Raw genomic sequence first — 12,895 nt, 5'->3', positions numbered from 1 at the left:
AAGTCCGCCACACCAAAGGTCAGTGATAAACTGGCAAAAACAAAACCCCCACCGTAACGCCAACAGAAATACGCCCACACTATCACGACACACGAATCCAAGCGGCGTTCTTTCAACCGCAGTATTCCATTGGCGGTACACACCGCCGCGCTCAAGATACACACACATTTACAAAACACTACCATATTGGACAATTTGAAATACACACACCTGATACACATACACACACCACTCCCACACACCCAATACAATATAAAACACACACCCACATCACCCACAAACCCCTACGACCACATTTACCGAGAGAAGGCCAGAGAGAGAGCACCAGCAAGAACAACAGCATCCACAGGCACACAACACCATCACCCACAGAACTTCCACGCACCTCACACAACACACCACTACATATCAGCACACATATCACCACACACTCCACCCCACACATCACCTACACCACCCCATGGCACGGCAAAGACACCCCAGGTTCTCGGAGGAGGAGCTCAGGGTCATGGTGGAGGAAATCGTCTGGGTAGAGCCACAGCTATTCGGAGCACAGGTGCAGCACACCTCCATTGCAAGGAAGATGGAGCTATGGCGAAGAAAAGTGGACAGGGTCAATGCAGTGGGACAGCACCCAAGAAATCGGGAGGACATCAGGAAGAGGTGGAATGACATACGGGGGATGCTGTGTTCCGTGGTCTTAAGACACCACCTGGCGGTTCAGTGGACTGGCGGCGGACCCCCACCTCCTCCCCCACAACTAACAACATGGGAGGAGCAGGTCTTGGAGATTCTGCATCCTGAGGGCTTCGCAGGAGTAGGTGGAGGAATGGACTCTGGTAAGTCAAATCTTAACTATTACAACCCCCACCCTACCTGCATGCTATCACATACCACCACCCTCACCCTCACCCCTAGCACCCCAACTCCTCACATATGTCCCAATATCACAAACCACCCATCCCAACACCAAGCCCTGCATGCAACAACAAAGCATGGACACCCATCACTAAAGCATGCCCACTGCACATACCCATACAACCCCCTAAACCATCCTCACACAGGAATGCAAGCACTGGGGTACACGGTCACCCACCCATTGCACACCATGACACACACAGATCTAATAACCATCCTTTTATACCCCTGCAGGACCCCTACCCAACGTCACCGGACAGGAGGGTTCACACATGTCCACACCACCAACAGAAGAGGCCCACAGTGATGACAGCACCTCTGTCCAACTGGATCTAGATGACCAGCCCGGCCCATCGGGGACCTCGGGACAGTCGGTTCCCATCACCCAGTCACAGGCCACTACAGACCTTCCACCCTCTGGAAACACCAGCACAGCACCCACCCAGCGGGCCCATACCTCCGTCCCCAGGACACGTCAATCAGCTGTGTGTCCACCACTACAGGGAAGCCAGGATAACCCACCACCCCAACAACAACAGGGACCTGGGGCAGTGGTAGTGGGCACACGGTCCAGGGGACGGAGGCCCAGGAACACAGGGGAACTGGGAGGGCTGCTGTGCGACAGGGGGCGGACAGGCCAATGGAACCCACTCTCCATGAGGCCCTCTCCTCCATCATGGGAGCCTACCACCACTCCCAGGAGACGATGGCAACGGTACTGGCCAAGTTTCAGGAGACCCAGCGCCTGCAGGAGGAACAGTATATGGGCTTCAGTGAGGAACTCAGAACCATCAGCTCCACCCTGGGCACCATCGTAGGGGTGCTGAAGGAACTTGTGAACACCAGGAGGGACACTGTGGCACTACAAGGGCCCCTGACACTAGCATGGACGATGAACTGCCCACCACCTCCGCCGGTGCTAGTGGACAGGAGGCACCGCCACAGGACCACCACACCAGCACCCCACCCCCTGCAGAGGGAGAACCCCCCCGCAAACGGTCCCTGAGATCCAGGACAAAGACAGAGTACAATGCCAAGACCCCCGCCAAGAAATGAGACCACCCTGATTGTTATCCTACTGTCCCACTTTGTCACCCTGTCCATACTGAAACTGCCCCAGCTCCACTTCCTATGCCCATATGGGCAATGCACCTGTGAGACTAATAGACTGGACTCTGCCATGGACATTCCTCCGCCATCACCCCTCACCATTTCACTACCCCCTCCAATATTGAGCACTTAAATAAACACACTTAAAACACAAAACAATCTGCAGTCTGTCTGTTATTTCGAAATAGTGTATTAGCAATTACAGTGACAAAATGCTCTTTCAAGTTGAATGTCAGCATATCTATGTCACACAGCTCTAGTCCATGAGGAATCTAAGCAGATGTCACACAGTGGGACCCACATCTGTGAAATCGTAAGGGAAAGTGACAACTCAGTGACCATACACTGGGTGAAAACAACACACAGTAGAGAGGTAGTAGTGTTAAAGTACATGTAGTAGGCAGATCTGTATTCTTACCTGTGTCTCATTGGAAATATTGCTGGATCACTGAGTCCCTGTTGTGCATGTCATCTTCCCCTGCTTCCTCGTCTTCACTGTCCACAGGCTCCACAGCTGCAACAACACCGCCATCTAGACCATCCTCCTGCAGAAAAGGCACCTGTCGTCACAAAGCCAAGTTATGAAGCATACAGCAGGCCACGATGATCTGGCACACCTTCTTTGGTGAGTAGAATAGGGATCCACCTGTCATATGGAGGCACCTGAACCTGGCCTTCAGGAGGCCGAAGGTCCGCTCGATCACCCTCCTAGTTTGCCTATGGGCCTCATTGTAGCATTCCTCTGCCCTTGTCCTGGGATTCCTCACTGGTGTCAGTAGCCATGAAAGGTTGGGGTAACCAGAGTCACCTGCAAATGTTGAGGGACAACTGTTAGACACGCACTAACCTGGAGGGATATCCCCAGACCCAGACAACCATTCCCACTGACTTGCTTCCAGGTGCTCACCTAATAGCCACACACGGTGCCTCTGGAGTTGACCCATCACATAAGGGATGCTACTTTTCCGCAGGATGTAGGCGTCATGCACTGAGCCAGGGAACTTGGCATTCACATGGGAGATATACTGGTCTGCCAAACATACCATCTGTACATTCATAAAATGATAACTCTTCTGGTTTCTGTACACCTGTTCACTCCTGTGGGGTGGGACCAAAGCCACATGTGTTCCATCAATGGCACCTATGATGTTGGGGATGTGTCCCAGGGCATAAAAATCACCTTTCACTGTAGGCAAATCCTCCACCTGAGGGAAAACAATGTAGCTCCGCATGTGTTTCAGAAGGGCAGACAACACTCTGGACAATACGTTGGAAAACATAGGCTGGGACATCCCTGATGCCATGGCCACTGTTGTCTGAAAGTAACCACTTGCAAGGAAATGGAGCACTGACAGCAAGTGCACTTGAGAGGGGATTCCTGTGGGATGGCGGATTTCTGACATCAGGTCTGGCTCCAACTGGGTACACAGTTCCTGGATAGTGGCACGGTCAAGCCTGTAGGTGATAATCAAATGTCGCTCATCCATTGTCGACAGGTTCACCAACGGTCGGTACACCGGAGGATGCCGCCATCTCCTCACATGTCCCAGCGGACGGTGCCTATGAAGGACAACAGCGATCACAGAGTCAAACAACTCAGAGGTACGTACCCACAGTTTACACAGAACACCTATCATACACAAAAGGTGGCCTGTATGTGTGTTGAGTCTAGGCCTAGGTATGAGTGACGCAGTTGGAAATGAAGCCATGTGGGCCCCTGAAATGGCGGCTGTCTGACGTCTAAAGTGCGACATTGGGATGTGAGGTAACTGCGCTGGCGTTGTACACCGTTGCGGTAGGCAGTCGAAGACCGCGGCGCAATGCTTCATTGGTTAACATTGGACCCTATGGATCCGAGGAGCCAATGGCGATGTACGCCGGCGGTGACAGTACGCACCGCCGCGGACGTGACCGCCATTTTCTATCACTTCAATCACTCGATACCTGATCTTCGACAGGAGAGGACCTACACTGCAAGTGCTGCTGTGACCTCGGTCTGGAAGAGACAATGGCTCGAGTGTCTGGGGAAAGGGCCCCTGCCTTTACATCGGAGGAGTTGGAGAAACTCGTGGACGGGGTCCTCCCCCAGTACACTCTACTCTACGGTCCTCCAGACAAACAGGTGAGTACACTGGGAGCATGCTGTATGGGCTATGCCTGTGTGGAGAGGACTGGTTGTAAGAAGGAAGGGGGGAGAGAGCTGCGTGCATGAAAAACGGTGAATGCATGTGCCACATGGCAAGGGTGGGGATGGGGGCCAATCACTTTGACGGTGCAGTTGGTAATAACTTCTCTTTTTCCCCTGTATATTTCATGTATGTCAGTGCCCACCAGAAGAAAGATATTTGGCTTGCCATCGCCAAGGATGTCCGGACTCTGGGGGTCTACCACAGACGGAGCACCCACTGCCGGAAAAGATGGGAGGACATTCACCGCTGGAGCAAGAAGACGGCGGAGGCTCACCTGGGGATGGCCTCCCAACGTGGGAGGGGTGCCCGTCGCACCATGACCCCCTGATGTTCAGGATCCTGGCAGTGGCCTACCCGGAGTTGGATGGGCGCTTGAGGTCATTACAGCAGACACAAGGGGGTGAGTACACTCTCATTCTGCTGACTTTGCGCGCAGTGGAGGTGTCTGGGTGGGGGAGGATGGCTGTGGGTTTCCCTAGGCCAGGGCGAGTTCCGTAGGCAAGGCCCCTCTGTATGTCAGGCCATGTGGCACCCCAGCCCACCTCTGTAGAGTGCCAAATACAGGTAGTCATGCCCCTGTGTGATCTATGTGTGCAGATGTCGTCCATAGCCTTGTAGGCCATTTCCCAGAAATTGAACAGTGGAGCCCAAGAGCGCGGCGTAGTGCAGGGGGCTTCAGTGTCTGTGTGTCCGCCAACGGTAGCTGTAATGCATGCACTCAACATGTCTTTCTTCTGTCGTTCCCCCCCCCCTTTTTGTGGTCTCCCTGCTCTTGTGTGCATTAGCATCATCAGGCGGAGGAGCAGTGGCAACGGAGCACGAGGGAGCTGCATGCCACATGGCCCTGGAGGGCGACACTACGGAGTCAGAATTCATCAGTGGGACAGAGGGTGAGGGGAGCTCCATGGCGGGGACAGGAGCTGACACCAGCGACACGGACTTGTCCTCTGATGGGAGCTCCCTTGTGGTGGCGGGCACATCTGTGCCCTCGCATCTACAGGTACAGCCACCACACCCCCTACCAGGACCGCCCTCCCAGCAGCCCCTCAGCCTTTGCCCCGTGCCCGCTCACCCAGGAGGGTAGGCATCACCTTCGCCCCAGGCACCTCAGGCCCTGGCCCAGTCACCCCTGCTGCCCTCAGTGAGGAGGCCATTGACCTCCTCAGGTCCCTCACTGTTGGACAGTCTACGATTTTGAATGCCATCCACGGTGCAGAGAGGCAGTTGCAACAAACCAATGCATTCCTGGAGGGCATTCATTCTGGTCAGGAGGCCCTTCACCATGCTTTTCAGACTCTGGCCTCAGCACTGATGGCAGCCATTGTCCCCGTCTCTAGCCTCCTCCCACCAAATTCCTCAACCCAGACCCAATCCCCTATACCTCAGCCTATCCCAAGCACACCTACAGACCAACATGCACACACATCAACACACAAGGGAAGCTCAGGCAAACATAAGCACCACACATCCCACAGGCACTCAAGCAAGCATCACACACGTGCAGACACACCAACATCCACTGCCTCCACTGTGTTCCCCTCCTCCTCGTCTCCCTCCTCCCTCCCAGTCTCGTCTACACTCACACCTGCATGCAGTACCTCTACAGCCACTACGTCCCTCTCCAGCACACCCACCACCACACCCCGCTCATGTGCAGTCACCACCCCCACTACCATTCACACGTCCCCTCTGTCCTCTCCCAGTGTGTCTGTGACGCCCCTCCCAAGATACACAAATGCAGGCACACACCCACCCAACAGCCATCCACCTCACAACAGCCTCCAGCGCATGCACCTTCACCCAAAGTCACCAAACGTACACCTCCTACAACCACCACCTCTTCCTCCACTCCCAAACCCCCTCCAGCTACCCGTCCCTGTGTGTCCAAAAAACTTCTCCTGTCCAGCCTTGACCTCTTTCCCACACCGCCCCCACCCCGTCCGTCTCATAGGTCCCGAAGTAGCACCTCAGCCACAACATCTCCAGGACCAGTGGTGCCTGTAGTCACCAGAATCTGGAGTGCACTGGCCACCAGGGCAGCCAGTGTGGCACGGAGCCACAGCACAGACAGTCCCCCACCTGTGAAGCATCAGAAGTTGGCCAGTGCCCAGCGGGAGAGGGTGAAGACTCCAGCCACAAAAGCCACTCCCAGGGGTCCCGTTGGGAGTGTGGAGTCAGCTGTGACACCTTCCAAGGTGGGGAAGGGCCACAAGAAACCCAGAAAGTCTGGGAAGAGCTGCACGACGGAGAAGACTGCCATCATCCCTGCTGCCCAGGAGGCCACCGCCAGCACCAGCCCAGCTGCCCAGGAGGCCACCGCCAGCACCAGCCCAGCTGCCCAGGAAGCCACCGCCAGCACCAGCCCTGCTGCCCAGGAGGCCACCGCCAGCACAAGCCCAGCTGCCCAGGAGGCCACCGCCAGCACCAGCCCAGCTGCCCAGGAGGCTACCGCCAGCACCAGCCCAGCTGCCCAGGAGGCCCCCGCCAGCACAAGCCCAGCTGCCCAGGAGGCCAGCGCCAGCACCAGCCCAGCTGCCCAGGAGACCACCGCCAGCACATGTCCAGCTGCCCAGGAGGCCAGCACCAGCACCAGCCCAGCTGCCCAGGAGGCCAACGCCAGCACCAGCCCAGCTGCCCAGGAGGCCACCGCCAGCACCAACCAAGCTGCCCAGGAGGCCACCGCCAGCACAAGCCCAGCTGCCCAGGAGGACACCGCCAGCACAAGCCCAGCTGGGCCATGAAGGACCGCCAGAAAAAGACCCGTTGGGCCATGAAGGACTGCCAGCAGCTGAGACCGTGCAATGGAGACCGCCATCTGAGGCACCACTGAACAGGGCACCGCCATCTGCAGCACCGCTGAACAGGGCACAGACATCTGAAGCACCGCTAAACAGGGCACCGCCATCTGAAGCACCACTGAACAGGGCACCGCCATCTCAAGCACCGCTGAACAGGGCACCGCCATCTCAAGCACCGCTGAACAGGGCACCGCCATCTGAAGCACCGCTGAACAGGGCACCGCCATCTCAAGCACCGCTAGCCCATGAGCGGCAGGGGCACTGACGCAACTGAGTCCGTCACGGGGTGAATGATGCACTCTGGGCACCATGCCCCCTCCAGAACCAGTGGAGACTGTCATCCACTACTTCTGTCCTTAACAGGATGAAGCACTCTGGGTACCATGCCCTCTCCAGAACCAGTGGAGACTGACATCCACTACCTCAGTCCTTAACAGGATGAAGCACTCTGGGCACCATGCCCCCTCCAGAACCAGTGGAGACTGTCATCCACTTGTGAGACTGTGGCTTTGCACTCCCCAGGATTGAACAGTGGGCAACCCACCCACTGTAGAGACTTAAGAGACTATGGTGGTCATTCCAACCTTGGCGGTAAAAGCCGCTTACCGCTGTCAGAAGACCGCCAACATACCGCCGCGGTAAACCGCCACGGTCATTCTGACCCACAACAGGCAAACCGCCAAAATACAGACATCCACAAAAGTCCGCAACACCAAAGGGCAGCGAGAAACTGGCGATGACCAAACCTCCACCGTCACGCCAACAGAAATACTCCCACACTATCACGACACACGAATCCACGCGGCGGTCTTTCAACCGCGGTATACCATTGGCGGTACACACCGGCGCTCTCAAAATACACACACACTTACAAAACACATCCACATTGGACAATTACAAATACACACACCTGATACACATACACACACCACTCCCACACACCCACCACAATATAAAACACACACCCACATCACCCACAAACCCCCACTCCTACAGAATCGGGACCACGCACTGAGAAAAAGAGAACTGAGCACCCAGACGCGCATTTTACTTTCACCCAGCAATATTTCCACGCACTTCACAGAACACACCAACACACATCACCACACAATCCACCCCACACATCACCCACACCACCCCATGGCACCACAAAGACACCCCAGGTTCTCGGAGGATGAACTCAGGGTCATGGTGGAGGAAATTGTACGGGGAGAGCCACAGCTCATCGGAACACAGGTGCAGCACACCACCATTGCCAGGAAGATGGAGCTATGGAGCAGAATAGTCGATAGGGTCAACGCTGTGGGACAGTACCCAAGAAATAGGGACGACATCAGGAGGAGGTGGAACGACCTATGGGTGAAGGTGCGTTCAATGGTATCCAGGCACAACATCGCGGTGCAGCAGACTGGCGGCGGACCCCCACCTCCTCCCCCAGAATTTACAACATGGGAGGAGCAGGTCTTGGCAATCCTGCATCCTGAGGGCCTCGCAGGAGTATCTGGAGGAATGGACTCTGGTAAGTCTCATCTTCACTACTTCATCCCCCCCACCCCACCAGCATGCCAACTCATACCCCCACCCTCACCCTCACCCCCATCACATCCTGCTCCTTGCAAATGTCTCCCCATCACAGCCCACCCATCCCAACCCCAAGCCCTGCATGCGACCACAAAGCATGGACACCCATCAACAAAGCATGCCCACTGCACATACCCATCCCCCCCCCCAAACCACCGTCACAAAAGCCCCCACACGGGAATGCCAGCACTGGGGTACACGGGCACCCACCCATTACACGCTATGGCACACACATATGCAATAACCATACTTTTATACCCCTGCAGGACTCGAACGCCACGTCACCGCGCAGGAGGGTCCACAAATGTCCACTCCACCCCCAGAAGAGGCCCACAGTGAGGACAGCAGCTCTGTCAACCTGGATCTAGATGACCAGCCCGGCCCATCGGGGACCTCGGGACAGTCGGTTCCCCTCAGACAGCCACAGCCCATAGCAGACCTTTCCCCCTCTGGGAACACCAGCACAGCACACACCCAGCGGGCCCATACCTCTGTCCCCAGGACACGTCAATCAGTGGTGTGTCCACCACTACAGAGCACCCAGGTTAACCCACCACCCCAACAACAACAGGGACCTGGGGGCAGTGGTAGTGGGCACATGGTCCAGGGGACAGAGGCCCAGGGAAACAGGGGAACTGAGAGGGCTGCTGTGCGACAGGGGGGGGACAGGCCCAGGGAACCCACTCTCCACGAGGCCCTCTCCTCCATCATGGGAGCCTACCACCACTCCCAGGAGACAATGGCGACGGTCCTGGCCAGGTTTCAGGAGATCCAGCTTCTGCAGGAGGAACAGTATTTGGGGTTCAAAACAAAACATCAGTTCCGCCCTGGCCACCATTGTAGGGGCTCTGAATCAGGTAGTCACCACATTGCGGAACACTGTGGCACCACAAGGGGCCCCTGACACTAGCATGGACCAAGAACTGCCTACCACCTCTGCCGGCGCTAGTGGACAGGAGGCCCCGCCACAGGACCAACAGGCCACCAGCACCCCACCCCCTGCAGAAGGAGAACCACCCCGCAAGCGGGCCCTGAGATCCGGGAAGAAGACAGAGTAAGATGCCAAGACCCCCGCCAGGAAAGGATACCTCCCTAATTGTCATCTCACTGTCCCACATTGACACCCTGTCCATCCTTATACTGCCTATGCTCCTCTTTCCACAGGCATTTTGACAATGCACCTGTGATACTAATAGTCTGGACTCTGCCATGGACAATCCTCCACAATCACCCCTCACCGATTTGCAATCACCCACCAATATAGAGCACTGAAATAAACACAGTTATTACACAAAACAATCAGGAGTCTGGCTGTGAGTTTGTACAAATGTATTAGACATTACCGTGCCAAAAATGCATATTTACATTGTGATGCCAACATACCACTGTCACACAGCTGTAGTCCATGGGGAAACAAAGCAGATGTCACGCAGTGGGGCCCACATCTCTGAAATTGGAAGGGAAACTCACAACTCAGTTACCATACACTGGTGGAAAAGGTCAGACAGTAGAGAGGTAGTAGGGGTTAAGTATATGTAATATGCCGGGCTGGAATCTTACCTGTGTGTCATTGAAAATACTGCTGTATTACTGCGTTCCTGTTGTCTATGTCGTTCTCTTCGGCTTCCTCGTCTTCACTCTCCACAGGCTCCACAGCTGCTACAACACCACCATCTGGACCATCCTCCTGCAGAAAAGGCACCTGGCGCCGCAAAGCCAGGTTGTGAAGCATACAGCAGGCCACGATGATCTGGCACACCTTCTTTGGTGAGTACAATAGGGATCCACCTGTCATATGGAGGCACCTGAACCTGGCCTTCAGGAGGCCGAAGGTCCGCTCGATCACCCTCCTAGTTCTCCCATGGGCCTCATTGTACCGTCCCTCTGCCCTTGTCCTGGGATTCCTCACTGGGATCAGTAGCCATGACAGGTTGGGGTAACCCGAGTCACCAATTAGCCACATACGTTGCCTCTGGAGTTGACCCATCACGTAAGGGATGCTGCTATTCCGCATGATGTAAGCGTCATGCACTGAGCCAGGGAACTTAGCATTAACATGGGAGATGTACTGGTCTGCCAAACACACCATCTGTACATTCATAGAATGATAACTCTTCCTGTTTCTGTACACTTGTTCACTCCTGCTGGGGGGTACTAAAGCCACATGGGTCCCATCAATGGCACCTATGATGTTGGGGATATGTCCAAGGGCATAGAAATCACCCTTCACTGTAGGCAAATCCCCCACCTCAGGGAAAACGATGTAGCTCCGCATGTGTTTCAGCAGGGCAGACAACACTCTGGACAACATTTTGGAAAACATAGGCTGGGACATCCCTGATGATATGGCCACTGTTGTTTGAAATGACCCACTTGCAAAGAAATGGAGTACTGACAGCACCTGCACTAGAGGGGGGATCCCTGTGGGTTGGCGGATTGGTGACATCAGGTCTGGCTCCAGCTGGGCACACAGTTCATGAATAGTGGCTCAGTCAAGCCTGTATGTCAGTATGACATGTCTTTCCTCCATTGTCGACAGGTCTACCAGCGGTCTTTACACGGGAAGATTTCTCCATCTCCTCGCATGTCCCAGCGGACGGTGTCTATGAAGGACAACAGCGAGCACAGAGTCAATCAACCCACAGGTACGTAACCACAGCTGGCACTAAACACGATTCCCAATGCATTGAATGGCTTGTATGAGTGTTGATGCAAGGCCTAGGTATGTGTGACGCAGTAAAAAGTAAGCCATGTGGGCCCTTGAAATGGCGGCTGCCTGACCTGTGAAGTGCGACAATGGGATGTGAGGTAAATGCGCTGGCGTGGCACGCCGTGGCGGTCAAAGACCGCAGCGCTAAGCAGCATTGGTTAACATTGAACCCTATGGGTCTCAGGAGCGAATGACGATGTGCGCTGGCGGTCGCGGTACGCACCGCCGCGGTACGCACCGCCGCGGTACGCACAGCCGCGGGCATGACCGCCATTTTCTATCGGCTTAATCACTCGATACCTGATCTTTGACAGGAGAGGACCTACACTGCAAGTGCTGCTGTGACCTCGGTCTGGAAGAGACAATGGCTCATGCGACTGGGGAAAGGGCCCCTGCCTTCACTGCTCAGGAATTGGAGAAACTCGTGGATGGGGTCCTCCCCCAGTATGCGCTACTCTACGGTCCTCCAGACCAACAGGTAAGTACACTGGGGCCATGCTTAGTGGCCAATGCCTGTGTTGAGTGGGGTGGATGAAAGATGGTGGGGAGGGGAGCGATTGAGGCATGCATCAAACGACGGATGAGAGCATGTGCCACATGGCAAGGGTAGGGATGGGGGGCCACTCACATTGAGGGTGCAGAAGGTGATGACTCTTTTTCTCCCCCTGTACATTTCACATAGGTCAGCGCCCACCAGAAGATTGATATGTGGCGTGCCATCGCCAAGGGCGTCCGGACCCTGGGGGTCCACCACAGACGGGGCACCCACTGCCGGAAGAGATGGGAGGACATCCGACGCTGGAGCAGGAAGACGGCGGAGGCTCAGCTGAGGATGGCCTTCCAACGTGGGAGGGGTGCCAGTCGGACTTTGACCCCCCTGATGTCCCGGATCCTGGCGGTGGCCTACCCCGATTTGGATGGGCGCGTGAGGACATCACAGCAGACACAAGGGGGTGAGTACACTCTTATCCTGGTGACTTTGCGCGCAGTGGATGTGTCTGGGTGGGGGAGGAGGGCTGTGGGTATCCCTAGGCCAGGGTGATTTCTGTAGGCTAGGCCCCTCCATAAGGCATGGCCCTGTGCCCCTGCCCCCCACCTCTGTAGGGTGCCAAGTACAGCTATTCATGGCCCTGTGTCATCTATGTGTGTAGATGTCGTGCAAAGGCTTGTAGGCCATGTCCCACGGATTGAGTAGTGGACCCCAAGTGCGCGGCGTAGTGCAGGGGGCTTCTGTGTCTGTCCTGTCCGCCAACGGTGTCGCCAATGCATGCACTCAAGATGTCTTTATTTTCTCCCCCCCCTTTTTTGTGGTTTTCCTGTTCATGTGTGCATTAGCATCATCAGGCGGAGGAGAAGTGGCATCGGAGCACGAGGGATCTGCATCTCACATGGCCATGGAGGGCCATGCAACGGATTCCGATTTCACCAGTGGGACGTAGGGCGAGGGGAGCACCACAGCGGGGACTCGGGCAGACATAAGTGACACGGATTCGTCCTCTGAAGGGAGCTCCCTTGTGGTGGCGGCAACATCTGTGCCCCCCACAACAACAGGTACAGCCGCCACCCAGCGCACCAACACCGCCCTCCCA

This window comes from Pleurodeles waltl, chromosome 7 (genome assembly GCF_031143425.1).
Source record: "Pleurodeles waltl isolate 20211129_DDA chromosome 7, aPleWal1.hap1.20221129, whole genome shotgun sequence".
In the NCBI taxonomy this organism is placed as follows: Eukaryota; Metazoa; Chordata; class Amphibia; order Caudata; family Salamandridae; genus Pleurodeles; species Pleurodeles waltl.
This window is presented reverse-complemented; position numbering follows the sequence as displayed.